The sequence below is a fragment of the Cervus elaphus genome, chromosome 2 (genome assembly GCF_910594005.1).
Source record: "Cervus elaphus chromosome 2, mCerEla1.1, whole genome shotgun sequence".
NCBI lineage: Eukaryota > Metazoa > Chordata > Mammalia > Artiodactyla > Cervidae > Cervus > Cervus elaphus.
In genome coordinates, this window is record NC_057816.1 from 2,603,993 (window position 1) to 2,630,193 (window position 26,201).

General features: G+C 62.3%; 1 protein-coding gene across 1 annotated transcript in view; it reads right to left on the reverse strand.

The window, feature by feature from the left end:
• The window catches only part of OSBPL5 (oxysterol binding protein like 5), a 67,022-nt gene extending 42,088 nt beyond the window's left edge, over window positions 1-24,934 (reverse strand). Inside the window, exon 1 of the mRNA XM_043924018.1 lies at window positions 24,795-24,934. The gene's annotated coding sequence lies outside the window, so the exon portion shown is untranslated. The remainder of the gene's footprint in view (window positions 1-24,794) is intronic.
• Window positions 24,935-26,201: the final 1,267 nt, after the last annotated feature.

A 26,201-nucleotide genomic window follows, 5' to 3' on the forward strand; every position in this document is an offset into this window, starting at 1 on the left:
ACAGAGCCTCACTCGGATGACCACCTCCTGGGTCCCTGAAGAGCCCTGGTCCCACCCCTGTGCTTATGGGGGCGGCACCGGCATCCTCTGAGGGCTTCAGGTGGGCGGTCCCCCTATCACTGGGAGCCCCGGGGGACTCACTAAGCAGGAGGGTGCAGTCCATGTCATGACTGCTCCCAGCAAGGACGGACGTTGCTCTGGGGACCCAAGTTCCGGAGGGCGATATCCCTGAGCTTCCTGCTCCCCTGGGATCGGCCGGCGCCTGCTTCCTCCAGAACATTCTGCACCAGGTGTGGACCCCTGACACCCTCCTGCCCAGCACCATGGCCCCTCACCGTGGGGTTTCCCATAGGGCTGGAGCCCAGTCTACCTAGCCTTGGGGTGCAGGGCTCACTGAGGTTTCCAGGAGGCAGATTTTGGGGGGTTTTGCCACAACTTGAGTGCAAGAAGAGGACCTGACTTCTCAGGGCAAATCCCTGTGTAAACTGAAAACTCCCTCTTGCTGGACAGACCTAATCCCCCCACAGCGGCAGCCCCCGCGGGACGCACATACCCCTGCATAGCCCCCTCCCCATACCAGAGGAGCCGGCGGGTGGGCAGCAGGCACCATGCCCCTCCTCCCCTCCTGTCTGCCTGCCGCCCCCTGCAGGGGCTGGGAGGATGCTAGCTCTTAGAAGCAACAAAGACCCCAAGCTCCAGTACTCCACTTCCTTGCTTTCTCCCCACTTTACAGATGCAGTAACTGAGGCCCCGAGGGTGAGCTGGCTCGCCCAGGACCATGTGGCCGGTTGGCACCAACCCCGACTCCCAGGTCACCTGGGGCAGGCGTGCTGGGCCCCCCTGGGGGTCAGCCCACCGTGGCGGAGCTGCCCTGACATCCAGGAGAGGAACTCTGGAGAATGTTTACGAGGCTGTGGTCTGTACGGCAGGGAAGCCCACGGCCTCCTCGCACCCCGCCTGCAAGAGCCACAGACCCTCTAGGTGGACGGGCCACCCTTCTTGCCTCCGGTCCTGGGCTGGGGTGGCCGCTCCTGCCGCTCCTCCGCAGCCCGATCCGTGAGCACCTACTGTGTGCTGTCCGGGACCCTGGTCCTCCCACAGCCCAGGGGCTGTCTGCATTTCAGCGGGGAGCCCACAGGCTCTTCCTGCATGGCTCCTGGCCCCCACCCAGCCTCCGGTTCAAGGCCTTATTCACTGCTGACCACCTGGGCAGGAACAGGAGCCCTGCCTTCCAGGCCCGTTTGGGATAACGGAGCGGGCAGCCCCTGAGGACCCCACGTCAGGCTGTGGGCTGCCCAGTCACAGCTCCACCTGTCCGTCCCCGTGGTTTCTGGGGAAACTGGTTCTGTCGGCTGCGTGGAGAAGGAGGTCCCCGAGTCAGGCGGGACCAGGCTGGAACTGGGCTGAGGGCCCCCTAGGTCCTGCCGTGGTAGGGGCGGTCCAGGAAGCTGACCCGGCATCTCGGGGGTGTGGCCCGCACCGCTGCAAGCCCTCCAGTCTCACCTCCAGCCCCTTCGCTCACCGGACCCCCCAGCGGACCCCACCATCTGGCCCCAAGCAGACCCCACTCGAAGGCAACCAGCTTCCTGGGGCCAACGTGTCAGTGTGACATCGCCCTGAGCCACAAGACATGGTGGGGGGCACGCCAAGGGCCCCCAGTGAGACCGAAAGAAAAACGAGAAAGAAATGAAAACCTACGTCCACAAGCAGTGTGTGCACGCACACATCCGCGGCGGCCAAGACGTGGAGGCAACCCAGACGTCCATCAGCTGGTCCTTGGCTAACCCAGCTGCGGCCCACCCACACTATGGAGAGCTCGTGGACATGGAAAGGGATGGGGCGCTGAGCGGTCCCATTAAGAGGAACCACCTAGAAGGCCCGACGCAGAAGCGATGATGGATGCTATTTCTTTACAGACAACAACAACAACAACTCAAATTTTCAAGATTTCCATCGATCACAATCACTGGGCCCAGCCTCTGGCCAATCTCAAGCTCCGGGGCATGGACCCACAGCCCCCTCACCAGGCCTGCGGTCTGCAGACCCGACCAGTTCTCCAGACACAAAGCGGCGGCCAGCCAGGTCAAGTCCCACCACTGTGCCTTGTCCAGTGGAGGACAAGAAGTGTTAAGTCACTCAGACGTGTCTGACTCTTGGCAACTCATGGACTGTGGCCCACCAGGCTCCTCTGTCCATGGGATTCTCCAGGCACGAGTACTGCAGTGTGTACCCATTCCCTTCTCCGGGGGATCTTCCCAACCCAGGGATCAAATCTGGGTCTCCTGCATTGCAGGCAGATTCTTTATCATCTGAGCCCCCAGTGAGGTTCGGGGAAAAGGTCCTGAGACCCCTGACAACCCCCACTGGGGCTGAGAAATGCCCCCCACCCCACCCAGGTCTTGTCCTCCAAGTTCCGAGACCTAAATCTGGGTCTGTCCCTGAAACACTGGTCACACCATGAAATGACAAGTTCTAAGGCATGCAGGTGCCTCGTGAGCAGCAAGTGACAGCTAGAAATGAGAGCAAGAGTGATGGGGGATGCAGTGACCGCTTGGAGGCCGACTCTGGGTCAAACATGTCCCTCTGGGTGGGGGTGAGCTTTACGGATACCTGCTTGCCAGGGTTTCAAGGGGCAGCCTCAACCCAGACCCCACGGGCAGCGCCCTTCCGGTCTCAGGAGGGGTCAGACCCCGGATTATCTGATGTGTGGGGGAGCCCACGTGCTGAGACCACAGGGCCACCCCCTCCAGGCCGTCCTTTCTGACGGGGGCGGGAGGTTTGACAATCCCCCTCCCCCAGGCAGTGAAGGTCAGTGGGAGGAGACAGAGGCCTGCTGGCTCCACCCAGCAGGGCCTGACCCAGAGGGCCTTCCTCCTTCTGCAGGCTGGGGGCCACAGCAGCCTGGGTCCCTGTCCCCCGCTGACCGTAGAGATGGCCGGACACAGTGGTGGCTTCACTGGATCCTGAGGCTTTTGGGGGAGAACTGACAAGTTTCCTCCAAGAGGGGCTGTATTGGAGTCCTGGGGCGGCTGCAACAGAGGACCTCATGTGGGCAGTTGAAACACAGAAACGGATTCTCTCCCAGGGTCTGAAATCAAGGAGTGGGCAGGGCTGCATCCTCGGAGGCTCCTTCCTGCCACTTCCGGCGTCCAGGGCCCCAGGTGCCCCAGGACTTACGTAAACTTCCCTGCTGTCTCTGCCTCCCCTGTGGGTCTCACACCTCCCTCGCCTTCCCCTTTCCTCCTCAATCGCTGGACTCAAGACTCCACCACATAGTCTGGGATGACCTTGGCCATGACCCTGCCCTGAACTACACCTGTGAATTCCTCATTCCAAGGAAGCTCACATTCATGGGTTCTGGGTTTAGGACTCAGACCCCAAAAGCGGGGCCACCATCCAACTCACTGCAGGAGTTTCTGGGGCACCCAGCCCAGCAGAGACCCAGGGTGGGGTGAGGGGGACCGCCGCCCTCGCCTGGTCTGCAGGAGCCCCGGGGGCCGTTGTCCCTCCACTCGCAGCCAGGCAGGCCCTTCCTGCTCACCTGGGTTAGGCCAGGGCCCACCAGAATCTCCCCGTCCCCCATCGCCCTCAGCATGGCCACCTGTACCCCATCAGCCCTTTGATTAACCTCCTAGGGCTCCAGCCCCAGACCCCCACCCCTGGCCACTCCCCACATGGAGGACCCCCCAACCTCCCCTCACAAGCCCCTGGGAGGTGTCAGCTTTCCCACTGGGCCAGTGGCCCCAGTCCCGGGTCCCAAACGTCCCTGCCTCTGGTCTCCTGGATCCTGGACCGGCGCTGAATGCCCCCTCCTTCCGTTCCCCTCCAGACCTGGCGCTGGCCACAGCACGTAGCTCAGAGTCACCCCCCACCCCCCCAGCCCCCCATAAACACGCACTAAAGCTTTCAGTGAGCCAGCCCTGCCCCCAGCCCAGCAGGCTGGGAACCCTGAGGTTGGGAGGGGCCGTGTCCCCGGAGCCTGCACATCCCAGGGCCGTGTTCTTGGGGGCCTGAGATTCACAGATGAGATACACGGGAGGTGTCACACCCTCGAGCTCCCCCCCAACCCTGACCCATCAAGAACTGAGGGGTGTTTTTACAGGTGGGTCGGGCTTCCCTTGTAGCTCCGTCGGTAAAGAATTTGCCTGCAATGCAGGAGACCCAGGTTCAATCCCTGGGTTGCGAAGGTCCCCTGGAGAAGGAAATGGCAACCCACTGCAGTATCCCTGCTTGGAAAATCTCATGGACAGAGGAGCCTGGTGGGCTGCAGTCCATGAGGTCACACAGAGTCGGGCACGGCTGAGCAACTAACACTTCCTTACTTACAGGTAGGTCAGGCAGGGAGGGGGCCCGAGGCTGACCCAGAACCCAGGCTGGACGGAACCTGGGCCTGCGGGCCTTCTGGGACGAATGGAGGTCCCCCACGTGCTCTCTCCACATGGTCACCAGGGGAAAGTCACGGCACCCGGAAGGGCCCCTGGATGGTTTGGGTGGGCTGAGGGCCGTCCCACTTGGAGTGTGGTGGAGGGGACCGCTCGTCCCTGCCTGGGCCCTGCCAGTCCAGGGGCCTCGGCCCCAGGTCCCCAGAGCAACTGACAGTTGTTCCTAGCTGACACTCATGTCGGGGAGACCCCTGGACGGCCATCTGGAGCTCGCGGAGGGCGGGGAATGAGCAGTGCGCTCTGCGGGAGGGTGGAAAGGGGGGTTCTCTAAAGACCTGGGGGCCACTGGGAGGGAGGGGGAGAGGATGAACGTGAGACTCCCGAGAGGGCGCTGGGCTGCAGCAACGGGCACGGCTGCCGGACCAGGAGACGGGTGCCTGGCTGGTTCCGACCGCTCACCTGTGTCGGGCCCTGGGTTGCTCGTCTTCCCTAGAGCCTCTGAGCTGCCAGAGTGTGGCGATGGGAAGCCGGTGGGTCTCCCCTGGGGAGAGGGGTGATCCTGGGCTTGCAAGAGGGTGGCGTTGGCCTCCACAGGGCCTGGCCCAGAGGAGCAGGGACCCCGAGAGGATCGGGGCGTTAGGGCCCATTTACTGAGGGGGCCCGGCGCCTCTACTGCTCATGTGTCCCTGCAACCCGGCCTACCCCTCCTGCCCTGTGCGGGGTGGTGGGGGGAGCTGAGACACGGCTCAGCTGAGCTCAGAGGTCCTGGTTCTCCAGGGCCCCGTCGAAGCCCAGAGATGAACACAGGTCCTTCTCCTCCAGGGGGCAAGGGCGTGCACAGGGGACCCAGGCTGGGGGAGACCAGGGGGTGGGGGCGGGTGCGGGTCCCAGCTCTGCCTCCAGGGGTTGTGCCCAAGCTTTATTTTCCAGAAGCAAGACCAGGGAGATGGATCCGAGGGCTCAGCCCTCCCCTAGCTCCACAGCAAGAGGGACAGACTGCGGGTCACAGGGAAGGTGGTTTCTGTGCAGACGCCGGGCGCAGGACCAGCCGGACAGCTCACCGGGTCGCCAGGACACCGGGGTGGTGTTGTCCTGCAGCTGAGCCCCAGGCGGCCCGCTCTCTGAGTGGTCTCGGGAAGCCTTCTCCACTGGCAGAGGCCTCTCTGGTCTGGCCAGGCCCTGTCTGGGGACTGGGGCTGGACAGGGGTCTGCAGGGGCCCAGGTGACCCTGGAGGAGGCCTGGGGGGAGGGGACACTTGTCTGCAGCCCTCGGGTCGGATGCCATGTCCCCAGATGGCTGACAGAGCCTCGAAATCTGCTGGTCAACCTGACTTGACCTTGAGCGTCCAGGCAGGGCCTGGCCCAGGGTGACAGACCATGGCCTGCCGGTCGGCAGGAATCACCCTTTTGTGCCCCATGGGTCAGCCCGACGAACACCCTTTGGGCACACGGCCCTGAGATAGACAGACAGAGAGAAGGAGGACAAAGTGTGGCCTCTCTGGAGGGTAGTTGGGGAGTGTGAATCAAAACTGTCAAGCACATGCACCCCTCGAGCCCACGACGCGACTTCCAGAAATTTACTACAGGGTGTGAGATCTGTACAATCGATATCTGTGCCAGGAGCCGTGTGGGAGGATTTGCTCTGCAGGCCTATTTTCACGAGTGAAAACATCCATCGGCAGGTAGGAGGCAAGTAAACCAAGGGTGATGCAGCAAATGCTAAACACGGCCAGAGGCCATGCTGCGGCCATGGAGACCATGCTGTTGACACGGAGACCACGCCATGGACACACCACCACACCACAGACACGGAGACCACGCCACGGGCACGGAGACCATGCCACGGACACGGAGACCAGGCTGTGGCCATGGAGAGCACACTGCGGCCACGGGAACCACGCCATGGACACGGGGACCATGCTGTGGCCATGGAGAGCATGCCGCGGACATGGAGACCATGCCATGGGCACGGAGATCACAACACGGCCACGGAGACCATGCCACGGCCACGGAGACCACGTCATGGACACAGAGACCACACCGTGGGCATACCACCATGCCATGGACATGGAGACCACACCACGGCTACAGAGAGCGTGCCACAGCCACGGGGACCATGCCACTGACATGGGGAACCACGCCATGGACACAGAGACCACGTCATGGCCACGGAGGCCATGCCGCGGACACGGAGGCCATGCCGCGGACACAGAGATTGTGTTGCAGGCACAGAGATTGCGTCACGGACACAGAGACCACACCACAGACACGGAGAGCACGCCGCAGCCATGGAGACCACACTGCAGACACAGCGTGGAGGAGGCGGCCGTGACACGGCGACTCCGGGGCAGGGTGACATAAACGACTGACAGCCCACTTGACCTTTTTGGTCTCGTCCGTGTCCCCATGACGAGTGTGCATTGCATTTACTGCAGAGCACGCCCCCAGCAAAGCTGGCACCTGCCTGAAAATAAATGAGAAGCCAGAGATGCTGGGCCTGGAGGGGGGCTCGGGGGAGACAATCTTTGCAAGGGCAGGTGGCCGAGGGTCCTGCAGGAGTGTGGACTGGCCTGGGGCCCCTCCATTGGGTCCACCCGGACCCCCTCTTCAGCAGCCAGCGTCCCCCAAGCTGCCCCATGCACACGCCCCCCACCTCCAGGCTGGAGTGGACCAGAGCCTGTTCTCCAGCTGCCCACAGCTGCACCAGCCCCACTGAGAGGACATCAGCTCCAGGCACCCCCATCCGGCAGGTGTCTGCCTGGGGCCACTCCCCAGCCCAGGGCTGCTCCCCCATCCTGTCCTTCACACAACCTCCCCGCCCCCCAATCTTAGAATCCCTGCTGCAGAATCCCCTCTGTTCCTGGGGGCAGGGCCGCCATGTGGGGTCCCGGGCTTGTCCCCGCAGCCCCAGTGCCAGGGAGCGTTTGGTGTGTAGCAGGTTCTATCGAAGATGTTCCCTGGGCGGGAGGGGGCATCTGACCCAGAGGGATGTGTATACAGCAGGCACCCAGGAACCAGACTCGGCTGACTGAGGCTGTGACGCCTTCTCCACCTTCAGAGCTGCTCCGAGGGGCCAAGAAGAGACTGCAGGGGGTTGGGGGGTACACTGCAGAGGCAGAGGCTGGGGACGCAGGGCCCAGAGGCCCAGCAGGTGTGGAGGAAACAGCGCTGGAGTCTCTTCTGGGGGGTCTCTGGGGAGGGTGGGCTCAACCCCTCCGGGAGCTCCTCAAGGTCACGGGGGTGTCCGGGGTGAGACCTTCCGGAACCTTCCCCACTGCCTTCTGCTCTCCAGGGCCATGTGTGGACAGCCAGGGGACCCTGTCCCAGGAGCCCCACCCTGAGGGCCGGACCCCCCACCGCAAACGCAGGCTCTGGGGGCAGTTACAAAGCCAGCAACGAAAGCAGGAGAAAGCGGGGGCTCCAGGCAGGAGATGAGGACGAAGGTCTATTTTAAACCCAAGTTCAGGGAGATGAGAGGCAGCCGCACCCGGGGGCAGTGGTGGGGGGCCACGGGGTGTTGCAGGAGCCTCGGCTATACCGACCTCTCTGCTTCGGTATTTCACATTTTCCTGCCGAGTCAAAAGGGACAGCCTTAAAGCTCGCGCTTGAAGGGCCCAGGAGAGAAGTCATAAAAGCCTTGAGGCGAGAGAAGAAATACACACAACGTTACAGCTCCATCCTGCCCCCGCAAGCTCATCCCGAGTTTGAAAGGCTGAAAACAAGCCAGGTGCCTCTGAGGACACCGAACGGATGACACCGGTGGATCAGAGGCTGCACGCCCCGAGACGAGGACGGTCATACACAGTGATGCAGGTTCAGCGTCAGCAGCGATACAGAGGGAAGAAGAGCCAGGGCGTCGCCCGGGGTCCCCAGTGTCCGCCCGCCCCCAGGTGGGCTGCAGCGTCCCGAAAGCCCGGACGCCCAGGGGCTGGGCCCCAGCCTGGCCCACTGCAGAGTGGCCTGGGCCTCCAGCCCCGCCCTGAGCCTTTGGGAGGCTCCGGCCTGAGGACCTGGCTCTCCCAGGGGTCCAGGATGTGTCCCCTGATTCACAATGTCTCCCCAAGGTCAACCACACCGTGCCAGAGGCCCTGAGCTGGGAAACTGGCAGAGACTGGGAGCCAGGGTCCAGTTGCTGCCCTCGGCTCCCAGAGGCCTGGGCTGGGGGCAGTGACCCCTGGGAAACCACCAGTCCAGCGTGTCTCCTGCTGGGCGACCTGGAGAGGGCCATGATGTGAGCTGGGGCAGGGGGTGCCAGCTGCCAGCCCCCTGTCACCTCCTCCCCCGCCACCGTGATCACCCCCAGAACTCTGCTAGGCTGCCACGTGGCCGGTCACCGGCTCGGAGCCCTGGCAGCCCCACGGGGAAGCGTCACGGCTGAACCGCACACTTGCACCCGCTTTGGCTGGGTGCCCACGGCAGCCTCTCTCGGGCTCCGGGGTTTACAACCTCTGGGGCCTCCCAAGAGGCGAGAGGCGAAGCCAGGCGCTGCCTGGAGGTGACGCCAGTGGGTCGGTGGCCTGAGCCCTCAGCCCCTGCACACACTCACGCCCTCCCCAGGGGGAAGGCCGCCCCCTCACTCCCTTCCCTCCTCTTTGGTCGTGAAAACAACCCAGCTCTCGACGGCGTGGCAACGGGCACTCGCTGCCCTGGCCAGGCGCTGGGCAGCTTGGGGCACCACCAGCCTGGTCTCTGGGTACTGCCGAGGGTGTCCCGAGTGCCAGGGACTGGCACACGACTGTGCACGGGCCTTGTCTCCCCTCCCACCCTGACTGCTCACCACACACACACACACACACACACACACACACACACACACACACACACCCCACACACACACACACCCACATACACACACACCCACATACACACACACACCCCCCACACACACACCCACACCCCCCCCCACACACACCCCCACACCCACACACACACACCCCCACACACACCCACACCCCCCACACACACCCACACCCACACCCACACACACACCACACACCCCACACACACACACCGCACACACACACACACACACACACACACACACACACACACACACCACACACACACGCGGATCAGGGATGATGCAGTCGCCCTGTTAGTGTCGGCCCAGCCTTGGGGTGCCAGCGCCCCAGGTCTGGGCAGGAAGGCCTGGGGGACTAGAGGCGGTGCGCTCAGGGCCCCTGCAAGTCACCCTCAGGAACCAGAGCCCCAGGGCTCCGGGGAGGGGCTTGCACTTTCCCCTTCTGAGACAGCTCTTTTTTGAAAGAGTGTTTTTCGGTTCCCAGGTAAACACGGGTGATGCAAGTGCGGCTGTTCTCCCCGGGTTCACTCCCCAGGCCCGGGACCCACTGAGAGCCTGGCAGGCCGGGCAGGGACGAGGGGCCCTCGAGGGCGGAGCGATGACCGGGTGTGGAGCGGGCACGCCTGGGGTGCCCAGGTCTCCCAGCTGAGCAGGACGCAGGACGCAGGCAGTGGAGAGCCCGAAGGGGCTCACGTCTCAGGGGCAGGTCAGCGGCCAGAGGCCAAGGACCACAGTGTCCCCCCTCCAGACGCCGGGGCCAGCAGCCTGTGCCCAGCGAGTGGGCGCCGTGAGAGCTCAGGGGACGCACGCTGGGCCGGGGAAGCCGGACACGCCCCCTCCCTGGTGGAGAGGCCCCCGCGGTCAGGCCCGGCACTCAGCCGGGCACCCGAGGGGTCTGTGCCTCTCTGGAGGCCCCGGTGATCTCGTCTGTATAATAAGGCAGCGCCCTGATCCCGCCTCCAGGATCGCTGGGAGGACAACGCAGCTGCATCTGTGATGTCACCCCGTGTCCCCAGAACGCCACCCCCTTCCCACCCAGCAGTCAGCCCGAGCCCGGCTCCTAACCACTGCTTCTCCAGGAGTCTCCACAAGCTCCCGGCCCCTGCCCACCGTGGCCACCCTCTCCTGGGTGCGGCGGGCTGGAGGATGGCATCCCAGAAAAGATCCGTGGACATCCCGACCTCAGGGGCTGCAGAAGTGACCTCCTTAGGAAATAGGGTTTCTGTAGACATGACCGAGTGAAGATGAGGTGGTCCTGGAGCAGAAACCCTGGTCCAACGACCGTGTCCTTGTTAAGAGGAGAAGAGGACACAGAGACCCAGGAGGAGGCCAGGTGACCGCAGAGGCAGAGGCCGGAGGGAGGCGGCCACAAGTCCCCGGGGCCCCCAGCGGCGGGGAGATGCAGGAAGAGCCCTCCTTCAGAGCCTTGGGAAGGAGGCTGTTCCGCCAGGACCTGGATTTGGGGCTTCCGCCTTTGGACCTGGGGGTCCGTTTTGGTTGCTGTAAGCCACCAGCTAGTGGTCCTTGGTCAGGGCCGCCCCAGGCCCTCACACTAGGAGCTTGAGGCCAGCCTGAACCGAAGGTGAGTGTGGACACTCCGAGGACGTGGCTGAGACACCCGTGCTCCCAGGCCCCCTGCTGAGATGGCAGGACCGTGACCTCTCCACGCAGCGGAGCACAGGGACCTCAGACGGAGCTGACCCGGGCGCCTCTCCCCGTCCCCACCTGGGACACATCCACACCGGCCCTGCCTCGTCTGTGCTCACGAGAAGCGGGGCTGAAGGCGGGCACACCATCCCGGCCCAAACCGAGCAGAGAAAGCCAGTGCTCCCTGGAGAACAGCCTGCCTGTCGCTGGGGAGGGTCTCCAGGCGACATGGGGACGCTGCGCTGGGGCCACCTCCCAGGCTCCGAGCAGGAGGCTCTCCGTCCCCCCTGTCCACTCCTAGGGAAGAGCTGGTGCTCAAAAGCCCCTGGAATTGGCCATTGAAGTCCCCTCTGCCTCCCGAGCCAGACCCGAAAGAGCACATCACACTTTCCTAAGACGTGGGCAGACGCCGGATGCAGCTGGGTGACGCGGGGAGCGTGAGTCATCATGGGTCTCAGTGGGAAAGCGCCTCTCTCTCCAGTTCACTTTCCAGCCTCCTGACGGTGTCAAGGGAGAGAAGTCTGGGTCTTTATGTGAGTACGTCTCTGCGAATCTCTCTACTTAACAAAAGCAGGGCAGCCTCGGGCGCAAAGCTGCAGCAGACAAAACGGGGCAGCATGACCCACGGCACAATCTGGTGTTCCGAGCTCGCGGTGCTGTTAGATCACCTGCTATTCATTACAGCTGAGGGTGATTTTCTAATCGCAGCAACAATTTAGAGTTTCTCATAGATGCACATTTACTGAAGTAAAAATAAACGAGTGGACTTAACCATGTTCTAAAAACACAGTGCAAATAGATGGGGAAAAAGTGGAAATGGTGACAGATTCTATTTTCTTGGGCTCCAAAATTACTGCGGATGGTGACTGCAGCCACAAAATTAAAAGACACTTGCTCCTTGGAAGGAAAGCTATGACAAACCTAGACAGAGCATTAAAAATCAAAGACATCATTTTGCCAACAAAGGTCTGTATAGTCAAGGCTATGGTTGTTTCCAGTAGACATGTGAGCACTGGACCATAAGGAAGGCTGAGCACCAAAAAATTGATGTTTTCAAATTGTGCTGCTAGAGAAGACTCTTGGGAGTCCCTTGGACAGCAAAGAGATGAAACCAGTCAATCCAAAAGGACATCAATCCTGAATATGCATTGGAAGGACCGATGCTGAAGTTCCAGTATTTGACCACCTGATGCAAAGAGCCAACTCATTGGAAAAGACACTGATGTTGGGAAAGACTGAAGGCACGAGGAGAATTGGGTTCAGAGGATGAGATGGTTGCACGGCATCACAGACTTGATGGACATGAGTTTGAGCAAACTCAGGGAGATGGTGAAGGACAGGGAAGCCTGGCGTGCTACAGTCCATGGGGTTGCAAAGAGTCAGACACGACTTAGCTACTGAACAACAATGACCCAAGTCTCCAAGAAAAGGGTTAAATTATTTCTTATTTATACCTAAGGCTGCAAGGCATTGTGTGTAAAGCTTTTTAGAAAGATTTCCCCTGCATGTGGGAAGGCTTGTAAAGGTCCGGTGCTGAGCAGGGGGAGCTGCTCTGGTCGGGGGAAGGCCCCCACGGCCTGAAGGAGTGGCTCCCTGGGGGGCACAGTTTCCACGGGGTTATTCCTGCCTGACAGACCAGCGGGGGACCGGCCAGAGGCGGGATGGTCTGGACTGGACTGGGAAGTAATGAATGGCCACGTTGGGCAGAACAGGCTCACCAGAGATAAACAGCAAGTTCTTTATGCTTTCGAGATTTAAAAATAAACTGGAAAATGACACAGTTTAAAAATAATGAACAGGCGGGAGGACAGTCATTTGCCTGTGTGTCTTCCTTCCAGCATTTGTTAAACGGCAGTTTAAAAAACAATCTGCAGCTCTGCTGGACGGCAGGGACACGAGCTGGTGGGAACACGAGCTGTGGGGGCTGGAGGCGGCCCCCCGAGGGAGAAGCCCCTCAAAGACCCACTCGGTGCGGAAGAAGCCTCTTTTCCCTCTGCTGCGCTGAGAGCTCTCGGTAGGAAGCCCATAAGGTCAGACCTACTAGGTGCACCCGGGGCCACTCCCTGAAACAGCCTCGCTACTCCCAGCTGAGGGTCTGCTGCCCGTCCTGGCCTCTGGGTGGAGGTTTCCATGGGCCCCCCTTTGCATCCTCCAGGAGCCTGTCAGCTCTGGTAACAGGGAGGAGCAGGGGACCCCCGGGGAAGACCCCCGCCAGCACCATAGGGAGCAGGCGCTCCGCCCCGAGGACTCCCGCACACGGCCGAGGGCACAGAAAGGTCTGTGAGCGTCAGGATGAACGGCCCGGTGGCTCAGTGTCCCCTTAACCACCCAGCCCACCGGAAGGGCCACATTTAGTTCCACGCAGAGGGTGTCTGCTGGACTGGACAGCAGGCAGTGGGGAGGGGAAGCCCAGACGCTGAGGCTGCGGGTGGGGGGCTGTCCGGCAGGCGGGAAGCCAGGGAGCAGCGGGGCCCGGTGGCCGCAAGCATGCTGACCCCACAGACGCCTGCGACTCGCCTCATCGGACTCCCTGCCCACAGGTGGGGCTCAGACCCAGGTAAGCGTGACTGGCTGTTTATGAGAGAACCTCATATGATGTGGGCCTCTGGCCCCATCCCAAGTCCAGGCACTGGAAATGCTGGCCAAGGGCACCCGGGCAGATACAAGACCATCAGGATCCAAGGGAGTGAAGTCCGAAAACATTTCCAGACATTTATGGGTTTAAGAGGCTCTGATCACTGCAAAAATCTTATTCCCTACAAACATTTGGGCCTCGCAGGAAATAAAAATAGAAACACACCCCAGGAACCCACTGATGAGTCCTCCCTCTGTGCTGGGGGCCCAAGGTCATGGTCATGGCTGAACTGCATCCCCCAAAGCCCTGTGTTGGGGTCCTGATCCCCAGGACCTCAGAATGTGGCTGTATTTGGAGACGCGGTCTTCAAAAAGGTGGTTAAGGTAAAATGAGGTCACTAGGGTGGGGTCCTGATCCCACAGGACTTGGGTCCTTACAGGCAGAGGAGGTCAGGACGCAAACACACTCAGCGACGACCCTGTGAGGACATGGGGAGGAGACGGCCGTCTGCATGCCCAGGAGCGGGGCCTCAGGAGGACCAGCCCCGCCCACACCTGGGTCTGGGGTTCCAGCCTCCAGGCCTGGAGACAAGGAGCGTCTGTGGTCTTTGTTACAGCAGCCAGAGCTGACTAATACGCCCACACGAGCAGGCTTCCCCGAGACGGATGGATCAGCACCCAGCGCCCTGGGAGCAGGGGCATCTCCCTGGCTGCACCCGGGGAATGCAGGAGATGAGGTTTTTCTCCCAGGGTGGACGCCCAGCACAGGGGCCCGAGTCCTGCCGGGGCCACTTCCCAGCTGGTGCCCGTGGCCCAGGGTGTCCCCCAGCTCCCAGAGGACTGGGGTACCAGCGACACCAATGGGGCTCCGCACCCAGGTCCCAGGAGACCAGCTGCCTTCCACCAGCAATCTGCTTCCACGTGGAAATAACCGTGGTCGGGGTCTTGGCCCCTATCTGTGTCCCAGGTTTGGCGTGGCGGGGGTGTGTGTTTCAACCTGGGCCCCTCCTCGCTCTAACCAGCTCCAGGCAGAACCTGCAGACCCTCAGCCGGACCCCACCCTCCCTGGACCCTTGCGGTCGCAGGTTCAGTCTATTTTTTTCAGCTTAACCGAGGTGTAATCAGCAAATAAAACAGCGAGATACTTAAAGATCTGTACGTCATGCTGATCTGATACATGTCCCAGCGAGAGAGAATTCCTCCCGTCTAGTTAATTAGCACATCCGTCAGCTCACGTATTGGTATTTATTTTTCCTTGGTGAGCACAGTTATGTTCCACACTCCCAGTGAATTTCAATTCTACAACAGTGCTGTCAGCTACAGTCATCACCTCACACGTAGTTCTTGCTTTTAATGAACAGAACGTGCTGGTCACCGAGTGACCCCTCGGGGGACCCTGGTCAACATCTTTGTGTGCCCTTGGGAGCCAATGTTCAGCCTGCAGCCGACGCAGAGGGGGAGCAAAGACCTCCCTCCAGAGGGATTCAAGGCGACAGACAGTCCTGGTGGGTCTCCAAGGCCAGGAGAGTCGAGGGATGCACTAGGAAAGCTCATCTTGACCCCAGACAGCGCAGTGAGCTGAGGACCTCACCCCACCAGGAGACACAGCCCCTGTCCACCCGCCGGGCTGGGTCCCCATGCCCACCCCGGTGCTGGGAGCTTTGTGACTCTTCAGCGCCACCCGTGGCGGGGTGTCCTTCTCCAGGGGAAAGGCTGGCTCCCCTCTACGTGCGCTGGGGTGTCCGTGGCAGCCACGTGGCCCCATCCAGTTGGGCTGCTTACGTGCTCCCCCTGGGACCCCGAGACCTCACCCCAGGCCGATACCCCAGAGGAGCACCTGCCTATGTGCCCCAGGAGACCCAACATAAGACGGGATCAGATGCAACCTCCCTAAGGCCCCTCGACAGAAGAGTGGGCCTATGAAAAAAGTGTAGTCGCTCAGTCATGTCCAGACCCCATGGACTGTAGCCCGCCAGGCTCCTCCATTCATGGAACTGCCCAGGCAAGAATACTGGAGTGGGTTGCTGTTCCTGTCTCCAGGGGATCTTCCTGACCGAGGGATGGAACCCAGGTCTCCTGCATTGCAGGCGGATTCTTTACGGTCTGAGCCACCAGGGAAGCCCAAACCCAGGGCTTAAGTCCTCACTTATTGATGGAAAATAAGGAAAGTGAAGGGGCATGGGCACTCAAGACCACAACAGCCAAAAGAAGCTGCAAACACTGCGTTTTCGGGATTTTGCAGCTCCTCCGTGACTCTGGAATTACGGGAAGTAAGAAGGGCGTGAAGGCAGCGTGACTGTCATGCGATAGCTGTCACACAGCCAAGGGGCCTGCGCTCGTCTCTGGACTCAGCCAGATACTGCAAAGGCGCAGGAGCGCGCGGGGGACGTCAGCTCGGCACCCCCATGGGGGACCACGGAGGCGGGGGTGGCGGTCAGTTCCCATGCTGGAACTCTGGGCTCTCAGCCTGAAGCAAGCAGAGCCAGAGGTCAGGACCTTGACGAGGCGGGATCGGTCTTATTCTTTTATGTGGTTTCTGTGTGTGAACCTTTCCCAGCCATTAATCATTAATCAAAACTGTAATCAATGATAAGGAACGATCCCTCCCGGCTGGCAGAGCCTCGGCCGACGCGGGCCGGGCGGCTGTGCCATCTGGGAGGCCAGCTGTGTGCTTCAGGCTTGTCCTCCTCTCATCTCCGAGGCCACTGCTGCCGCGGCCCTTCTCACAGATGGAAAAACTGAGGCCTGGAGCTTAAAGGACTCGCCCAGGGCCCCCTGGCTAGTGACGTGTCCGAGCTGGGGGGGACCTCTCGCCTGGTTCTCGGACCACTGAGCCCACGATGTAACCACCGCGCAGCTCGGCATCCATGTGGTCGGACGGGAGGCTTCGGAGCCCCCACGGCAAGTCAGGAGCCCCCTCTCCAGGGCGCTGCTCACAGTAGTCTCAGGGCATCTGGGTTAATGAGCTCCCGTGACCCGCCTGCCACCGCCTAAAACAAAACACCCAAACCAAACAAACAGGAGCAGCCGCTCACTGACCCGTCAGCAAACAAGTGACAGTTTCCCAGCAAGCGGGCGGAGGCGAGGGCCTGGCCCGGGGTTCCGGCCCGGAGACCGGCCCCGGCCCCAGATGAGAAGAGACGGTCTGGACAAAAAGGTGGTGTGTCCACAACGGAACGCGGCTCAGCCACGAGAGAAGATGAACGCCTGCCATTTGAGGCAACACAGATGGACCCCAGGGCATCATGCTAAATGAAACAAGTCAGACGGAGAAAGATAAACACTGCAGGGTCTGACTCGTATGTGGAATCTAACCAACAAACAAAAAACCAGAACAAGTGGACAAGCCAAAAAGACAGAGAGAAGGGCAGTGGTTGGGGGGCTACAGGCGTGTGAAATGGGTAAGGGGGTCATCGGTACGGGATGAGACGGAGACCATCCTATGTGAGCGCGCTGCAGAGTATACAGAGCTCGAAATACAACATACACAGCCGGTGCACCACGAAGCTGACTCCTGTTGAAAACCAGCGTCACCTCGGTTTAAAAAATATTTATAAAGTGTAATATAGCACGTGCTAAGTCGCTTCAGTCATGTCCGACTCTGTGTGACCCTACGGACTGCAGCCCGCCAGGCTCCTCTGTCCATGGGACTCTCCAGGCAAGAATACTGGAGGGGGTTGCCATACCCTCCTCCAGGGGATCTTCCTGACCCAGGGATCAAACCCACGTCTCATGACTCCTGCAGTGGCAGGCGGGTTCTTTACCTTGAGTACCAGTTGGGAAGCCGCCCTTAATACAGTATATTTCGGGCAAAAGAGAAGCGCAGACAAGGGGCGAGGTGGACCCACGCAGGGCCGGCGGACAAGGCAGCGGGTCGGGGCTGTGCTCCCCAGACGCCTGGTGTGTTCCCCGCGCGCATGCCTGGTGCTGCCAGGTCAGCGGGAAGGGCGCTCCAGGCCGGGCATCAGCGCCTGCTAAGGCACAGAGGTGCCGATCACATCAGAGTGAGCGCCCAGCAACCAGGGAGAGCAGGGCAGGGCTGGGGTGGGGCTGCCCCAGGCAGAGAGGGGACCAGCCCAGTGCCAGGCGGCTGGGAGGTTCTCCCGCAGAACAGGCCTCCGCTGCTGCTGATGGGGGAGACGTCCAGCCCACGGAGGGTCTGCGTGGGAAAGAAAGCGGGCAGGGCCTGGCCGAGGTCCCCGCGGCAGGCCGAGCACTGAGACTACAACGCGGGGTGTGTGGGGGGGACGCCTTCCCCTCTCCCTGGGGGCCTCCAGAGCTTGCTGACCAACCAGCAAAGATGACCCACCCTGGCCACTCAAATGGACAAGCAACCCGGCCCCGTTCCTGAGTGTCCTCACCCTGCAGGCCACCCAGTGGGGCTGAATTCTGATGTTTCTGGGTCAAGGTGTCACCTTCTGGCAACCCCAAACTCTCCCAGCCTCTCAGGACCAAGGGCTGGGCCTCTTCCCATCCCCCTCTTTTTAAAAAACTTGACAGTATACTTATTAGAATACATAGATTGGTTAGACATCTGGATTAAAATGGTAAAAGGATTTTCATACAGTTTTTAGGCACGATACACATTGTTGTTTACAATAGCATCAGTTACTGTACCTGGATTTGGGATTTGGGGAAAGATAAAACTCATTCAACTTTTGGGTCCTGACCTGTGGGTCCTGCCCCCCAGGGGACCCGTCCCTAGGGCAGGCAGCTCAGTTCCAGAGACAGCACGGACACCGCAGAGCAGGGGCCCAAGCGGAAGCAGTGTGGGTGGGCTGGAGTGGGTCAGGGGTCTTCAAAGTGGGCTGCCGGTTCCGTTCCAGGAGAAGCAGGTGGAGGATGCAGGAGGGGCACCAGGTCCCCCAAAGGGCTCACGCGGGGCGGCCCTCGTGGGCAATTGGCAAAGCCCCTCCTGTCCTGCCCCAGGACTGCAGGGACTGTGGGCAGCAGAAGGCATCCACTTCAGTGACACGAAGTCCTGGGTGAAGCCGAGGGGGCTGGGGAGAGATTTCCAACCACAAGTCTTGTGGCATTCACACTTTTGAAAATGAGTGGACACCTTCTTCCACATAAAACCTGCTGGAACCTTCAGGCTATAAAGCAGCTGGAAGGGCAGGTGCTGGGGACCCGAGCCCTCTACAGATGGGCCTCCGGACGCCCCCTCTCTCCAAGCTCCTGCCCCGGGACTCCCCGTCTAAGGGGGCAGGAATGTGGGACACAGGATGGCAAAGATCTGGGGGCCTTAAGGGAGACCCATGGATGGGGCTTCCCTGGTGCCTCAGACAGTAGAGAATCTGCCTGCAATCCAGGAGACCTGGGTTCGGTCCCTGGGTGAGGAAGATCCCCTAGAGAAGCAAATGGCCACCCATTCCAGTATTCTTGCCTGGAAAACCCCACGGACAGAGGAGCCTGGCGGACTACAGTCCATGGGGGTGAAACATGACCGAGTGACTGACACTTTCACAGATGGGGAAACTGAGGCCTGGTGAGAACATATGGAGATCTCGCCATTTTCGGCGGTGGTTTCCTCGTCTCTTTAGTGAGAGCTGGATGGACCCTGTGAGCCCTAGGCTCTCAAGCCCCACTTTGCTTGGGGAAGGGAGACGGAGGCCTCAGGTGAGTATCTGCACTCACTCAGGACACCAGGACGAAGGCCGCTTCTGTGGGTCAGTTTGCCATCTAGGTGGGGGGGGGGGGGGGCTGGCGCTCTCTGTCTGGGGGTGGGGTCCTCTCTCCACCTGCGCTCCCCTTTGGGCTTTAAAGTGAAGCCTCAGCTCCCCCTGCCCTCCCCAGACCCCCAGGCCCTGCCACATGCCTGGCCAGCGTCACCAACACGTGGCCGATGGTCACCCACCTCCTGACTTCTCTTGGGATTGAGGAGGGCCCGGGTTACACACGGGAAACAGAGCTTTGGAGAGGAAAGAAGCTGCTGGCCCCAGGGCCTGGGCTAGGAATCCCGGAGCCTCTTCCTTGGCTCAGCCCCCAAATCCACCGTGATGCCTGGCGCCATCCATCCGAGACCCACCTCCAGACCCGGGCCTGCACCAGGGCCCTGGGGGCCAGCCAGCTCAGCCCAGGCCAGGCCAGGCCAGCAGACGGGGTAGCAGGGATCCAGACTCCCCTCAGGGACAGGGTTATGCGGGAGGGCCTGTCCCGTCCCTCTGGGTGGCTGAGCGCTGACCCAGAGAGGGCCTCGGCCGGGGCACCGGATGTGGACAGCGAGGCGTCCCCAGCAGGCCCACCTAGGGGCTCGTCTTCGGCCACCTCTGGCCACGCTCTCAGAGCCCCGCCCCAGAGGCCACACTGGCCTTTAGGTTCCCCCTGGGAGGTGGCCAGGGGTGGAGGAAGGGGGACTCCTCCCATCCCCCCGTCCTCGGGGTTGGGGTGACGAGCCCCACAAGCTCAGGGTCCACGGGAGGACGTGCAAGGACCCTGGACCTCTGGGTGTCCCCCAGAGGGTGAGTGAGGACTGACTGTGAAGCCCGCCCCACACCCAGTCCAGCAGCAAAGCCGTAAGAACACATTGAGCAAACGTGTCAATAAATAACAACGGAGGCCTGTCCCTGGGCTCTCTGACCTGGAAGGTTCCGTGCTCAAGTCTGCAGACCTCAGGGGCTGGTCCCTCCCCATCCCCGCCCCGCCCCGCCCCGTAGGGTGACCCCTGAGTGGGGTGGGTGAGCGTCACCCTCCCCGGACAGGCCAGGCAGGTCTTGTGCTCGCCGCTCACCCTCCGGCTCCTCCCTCTGGCCTCCTGGGGACGCGGCTCTCCCAGAAAGGGGAGGTCGGAGAGAGCCCCGAGGAGCTGCCCCTGCAGCCAGCGCAGCCCCAGCGACAGGCCCCCGGGAGACCCCGGCCCATTCCCGGGCTCTGCCGTATTCACTCCAATAGGCGGGCACAGGCGGCCCCACCGCCCCACCCTCCCCACGCCCTGCGCAGGCCTAGCCCTTTAAGCCACTCCCCCTGTGCCGTATTCACCCCAATAGGCGGGCACATCAATAACGCCGCCTGAAACCTCCCACGGCGAACGCGCCTTTACTCAAGTGGAAGCTGCTGAAAATGGGCTCGCGCTGGTTGTGAGCCAGCCAGCAAGGGAAGGGACAAAGGCACCGCCCCTGACCACGGTCGGTCAAGGACCGGAAGGCTCCCTCCCTCCTGGCTCAGAAGCAGGCCCTTGGCTTGTTCCATCTCCTCTGGGCCATCGCCCCGTCTGCCTTCCTGAGGACTTGCCTACTCCTGGTCCCCAATCCCCCCTGGCCTTGGACAAGGGAAAGTGACCCCCAGCTGGTCACAACGGTCAGGCTGGCCAGCGGCCAGTGGGACGGGGCGCCCCACACCCCCCTCCATGTGCTCATTAACCTGTAGAGGCTCCTTCACTGGATTATGAGTGGCGCTGCGCAGCTGGGGGGCCTGCACACCCCTGCAGCACCCCCATTTCAGCCAGGGTCAGAGAGGGCCCGGGCAGCTTAGGCCCCCCTCCATTCACCCAGTAAGTATCAGGCATCCCCCCTCCAAGTCAGCTACTCTGCACACGATACTTCTAATCCAGAAACGGCAGGACCCCTGGGGAGGGGGCAGGCTGGGTCCATCCATCCTAGGACAGAGGGCATGGGCCCGTCAGGAGTCCTGCCTGCCGATGCTGGTAAGGCCCACAGACCAGGAGGGAGATGCAGGATGGGGTGTCCCTGGGCAAAGACGATTCTTTGCTTCATTTGAGCACCTACTGTGTGCCAGGCCAGGGGTCAGAGCCCCAGGGGACACCAGCACCTACTGTGTGCCAGGCTGGGGGGCAGAGCCCCAGGAGAACATTAGCACCTACTGTGTGCCAGGCTGGGGGGCAGAGCCCCAGGAGAACATTAGCACCTACTGTGTGCCAGGCTGGGGGGCAGCGCCCCAGGTGATACCAGCACCTACTGTGTGCCAGGCTGAGGGTCACAGCCCCAGGGGACACCAGCACCTACTGTGTGCCAGGCCGGGGGTCAGAGCCCCAGGGGACACCAGCACCTACTGTGTGCCAGGCCGGGGGTCAGAGCCCCAGGGGACACCAGCACCTACTGTGTGCCAGGCCGGGGGTCAGAGCCCCAGGGGACACCAGCACCTACTGTGTGCCAGGCTGGGGGTCAGAGCCCCAGGGGACACCAGCACCTACTGTGTGCCAGGAGAGGGGGGCAGAGTCCCAGGGTACATCAAGGCAGTGAGAGAAGGATAACACAAGTGCCAACATGTCGCCTGCCGTGGGCCCACCCTGGCCCAGCGGCTCTCTCCGTATCCATCCACTCAACTGAACCGATGCAGGATGCAGGTGGTTTCAGAGATGAGGGATCACAGTGCTGAGAAACGAAGCCTCGCACCTTGGAAGGGAGGAGCAGAGGCCAGTCTGGAGAGAGGAGTGGGTGGAGGGGGGACTTGAGAGGTGAGCAAAGTGCTGGCTCTGAGGCTTTTGCCATGGGTCCCTTGAGGCTGACTAACCAGGCTCATGTCCTGCGCTGTGGGAACAGTCTCTCACTGGCTTCATGACCCAGATAACCTTGGCAATTCTCTGATGGCCCTGTGCCTTCCTGGGGCCTGGCCGGGTGGTTCCGGGGCTCCTCCCAAGGGTCCTCGAGCCTCCCTCTGAGAATCCCAAGGGCCTGTGATGCAGGCGCAGGGATTCCCTCCTCGGGGACTCCTGGGGGCACTTTCAGGCGGCCCCACGTCTTGGGCCTGCAGCGCTTCTTACCTTGACAGCCGACTCCCCAGCTACCTCACTGAACAAAGAACTCAAAGCCGGAGTCCTTGTGTCCCAGACCCAAGTCGCATCTAAGCCCTGGCCTTCGATGGGGCCTGACTTTGATCCTGACCACAGAGTGGGTGCCCACTCCCCTCAGTGTGGACACCAGGATATGCCAACTCTACACCCACGGGCACACAGGAATCCTGGCTTGGAGCAGCTGCGATGCTGGAGGACACATAATCCAAAGTCCAAGTCCTTTGTCCTCAACCACCACCACCTTCCCTGGACGAGTTCTATCCGCTCACACAGCTCCCCAGCCACTGAAGGTGACGAGCCATCAAGGCCAGCCGCAAACCTGCAGAGCTCATCCTGCGGGGCTTTTCCCTTGACCCGTAGGCTCACGGGGCAAGCCCAGCCCGGACAGCAGCCCTCTGTTCCTCTGTGACGGCCTCAAGCAGCACGCCTAGCCCTCGGAGGGGCAGTGCCGTCCTTCTGCGCCACTCAACCCTGCCCCCACCCCCTGATGGTGCCCCCCTGGCTCCCCTCCACTCCGGAGAGCAGCCAGGCAGCTCTACCCGACCTGTGGACCCCTCCCTTCAAATCCAAAAGATGGGGATCCTTTTGCCATGCGCGCCGAGCGCCCCTGAACAGCTCCCAGTCCCAGGGCTCAGGCCTCACCCGTGTAACTCTTCCTAGCTATGGCTGCACACCTGTCCCCTAAGTGGACGGGAAGCGGGGCGGGCACGCTTCCATCACCTTGGGTGCGCGCTTGTCCACCTGCATGTTGTGTGGGTGTGCGCGTGTGCACACGCACAACTGCATGCACACGCACCCACTGTGGCTTAACCACAGCATCCGCGGGAAGCGCGAGTCCCCCAAAAACAGCTGCCAAAAACACCCAGCAATCTTCAAACCACTGGCCTGTCACCCCGGTTGTCTTCCCTCCTCCAAATGCAGCATGTCAGCTGACTACCACAGTTGAGGACGCTCCCAGGAAGACAGATTGGAGGGGAGAAACCGACCCGGACCTTCTAAGCACTGTAAAGACCATCCTAGGGGAGAGGGGCTGCGGCCGGCATTCTGGAAAGAGCCGGGAACAGACCTTTGGAGACTCAGCTGATCCCTCAGCCCGACTGACCCCCGGGCCTATGAACGAGGGGCTTTGCTCCGGCATCCAGGACGCATCGCCCCCATGGGTCCATGTCGGCACGGTGGCCTCCCCAGGACAGGGCCCAGGACTCCCAGCAGCTGGAGGGCCTCCGCCTGGCCCATCTGCTTTGTCACCACCTCCAAACACAGCTGGTAAGACAGACCACACAGACGCACCGAGTGCCTGCCCTCCTGGCAGCCGGGCCCTGCCCCGCACATGTGCAGGCAGACAATGGGACCGCAGGCCTGGGGCCCGAGGGGAGCTGTCCAGACGCCCCCCAACTGCAGGTGGCCTGCAAAACCCGTCAAGTTCAAGGAGTGGCGCAGCCACACACAGCCAGGGAAGTGGGTAAAAGCCACGGGCCAACCACTCTGCCTGCCATTGTTGAGGGCAGGGCTCTGCCGTCTGGGACCCAGCCCACCCGGCCCACACAGGTCCCCGCCCGCAGGCTGGGCCCACACCCTGGCTGTGACCAGACTGCGGCTGGACCCTGGGGGCATACCTGGGGCGGGGGGAACCACAGAGGTCAGCCTGTAAAAGGCACCTTGAAGGGGCTCCGGCAAACGGGCAGACACACAAACAAATTATCTCTGGTGCAGACCAAGGAGAGAGTTGGAAAATCCTCCAAATAGTGAGAGAGCGGAAACCCAACCAGCTGCTTGGCTGGGGCCTGGCTCAGGCCATGATGAGTGGGGGCAGAGAAGCCCACCTCCCCATGGCCGGGCCTGTCCGCACCCCTGGGGGCCACTCGGAACCCCGATTCCAGGGTCTTCCACAGCAGACTGCAGAGCTTGGCGGGGGTGGGTGGTGGGTGGAGGGTTGGTCCAGACAGTCCCTGGGGGCCCCAGCGGGCAGTGGCTGCCCCCCAGGGCTGCTAGCACCCCCACCCCACATCCAGATCTCCCCCAACACCCAGGCATCCTCAAGTGCACAGGACCCTCATGCGGACTCACGTCCCCCGAACCATGTCTGAGGCTCCCTGTCTTCAGGGGCTCAGTGGTCTAGAGAAGGAGCGGGGTGGGGACAGCAAAGGTCCTCCCCGGAGCTCAGGCAGCCTCACTGAGGACACAGACCAAGCCCAGAGCTGGGAGGCCAGACCCCAATCCAGACCCCAAGCGAAGGCAGCACGCCCCCTCCCCGCAGACCCTGCCCCTTCAAGACTCCCTGGGTCTGGGCTGAGCGGGGACACAGCAGTGGCTCCTCCAGGCAGCCTCTTTCAAGCCCCCCAAACTGGGGAGCCCGGTTACCCGCCGCGCCTCACGTTCAGCACCATCCGCCCCCCAAGCCGCCCGCGTCCGCGATCGTCCCGCGCCACCCCGGGCTCCTCAGGGCCGGCCACCGTCCCCCGGGTCCGCAGACTCTGGCACGGGGGGCTCCCCCGACCCCGCAGCCCGCCCCCTCCTCCCCACCCGGCGGCCGGCTGGACGCTCCCGACCCTCCGGGCCGCAGCCCCTCCGGCCCCCTCCCCGCCAGCTCCCCGGCGCCTCCGCAGCCCCGCCGCCCCCTCCCCGCCCGCGGCGCTCCTACCGTGAGAAGTGGGGCGCGCTGGGCCGGGCCGGGCCGGGCCGGGCCGGGCGCGCGGGGGCTCAGCTGGCGACGCGGCCCGGCTGCAGGAAATGCCAGAAGACTGATCCAACCGCGGGAGCGGAGGGAGGGAGCGCGGGGCGGAGGAGAAGAGGCAGGGCGGAGGGACGGAGGGCGCGGCGGCCGCAAAACCCGGGCGGGATCGCAGTGCGGAGCCGGCGCGCCTCGGACCCCGGCCCCTGACGGGCTGCGCCCTGCTCCGCCCGCACGCTGTGGGGCTCCTCCCCTGCCCCCCGCCCGCCCCGCGACGGGGGCGCGGACCCTCCTCCGGAAAAGGGGTGCTGGCGGTGATGGGGTCAGCCTCCAGGGTGAGGGGTGTGGGAGGGCCCGTCGTGGTTACAGATGCTTGCAAGCCTCCAGCCCCGCCTGGCAGCCAGGATGTGGGGAGACCCCTCTCTTTCTGAGCCTAAGACTCTTACCAATTCTCCCCCAGGTGGAAGCCACCAGGGCACAAGAGGAAGCCCAGAAACCCGAGCCCACTGTCCTTGTCCCCTGTGTGTGGTTGGATGGACACTGCTTCACACCCAGGGTCCTAACAGCATCTCTTTCTCAGGATATGTGTATATGTATATTTTTTTGTTGTTGCCAGGAGCCCGCCTTCTTGTGAATTTTCTCCTGTGTGTCCTTCTCACCCCTTCTGCCCTGAGACCGTTTTAGATCCTGAAGCCTTCCTGTACACATAAGAGGCTCTAATTCTGCTAAACAACCCCGGGGGGAGCGGAGAAGGTCAGGGGTCTCCCCCAGCCCTTCCCGGGTGCCCCGGGACGGTCACAGAGCCTGCTGGGGTCCTCCTCTCGCCCTGTCCCCCAGGGGAAGACCAGCTGGAGCCGAGCCCACTCACTTCCAGGCCTGGAGGACCAGGTAGGGTTTCCAAACTCTCAGCCACTCCCTTCCAAGGAGCAGGACTGACCCTCGGCTGAGCCCCGGCACCTCGTGTTGATGGAGCGTTCCCTGAGCCTGGTGGTCAGGGGGAAGCAGCTTGACCACCCGGGGAAGCTGGGGGCTACCCAGGGAGGCCCCTCCGGGCCCCTTGAGTTGGAGCAGGCTCTTGGGAGCGGCTGCAGGACTTCCTACCAGAGCTCTGCCCCAACCAGCCAGGTGGATGGCCCCAGACCAAACGGGCCCCCAGCCTCAGTATCATGGCCACCCCATCAGGCCAGGGGTGGTTCCCCCAGGGCATCAAAGCATGGTGGGTGAAGGGGTGGGGTGTGCTGCCTCAGCGGGAGGTTCTGGCCTCACCCCCAGGACTGGTCCCACCCCACCGTCACCTTGCGAGGCCTCTGGATGCAGAGCTGCTCAGACAAGATGCTCAGGGCCATGGTGGGACCCCTCCGCCTCGTCGGGGGTGGG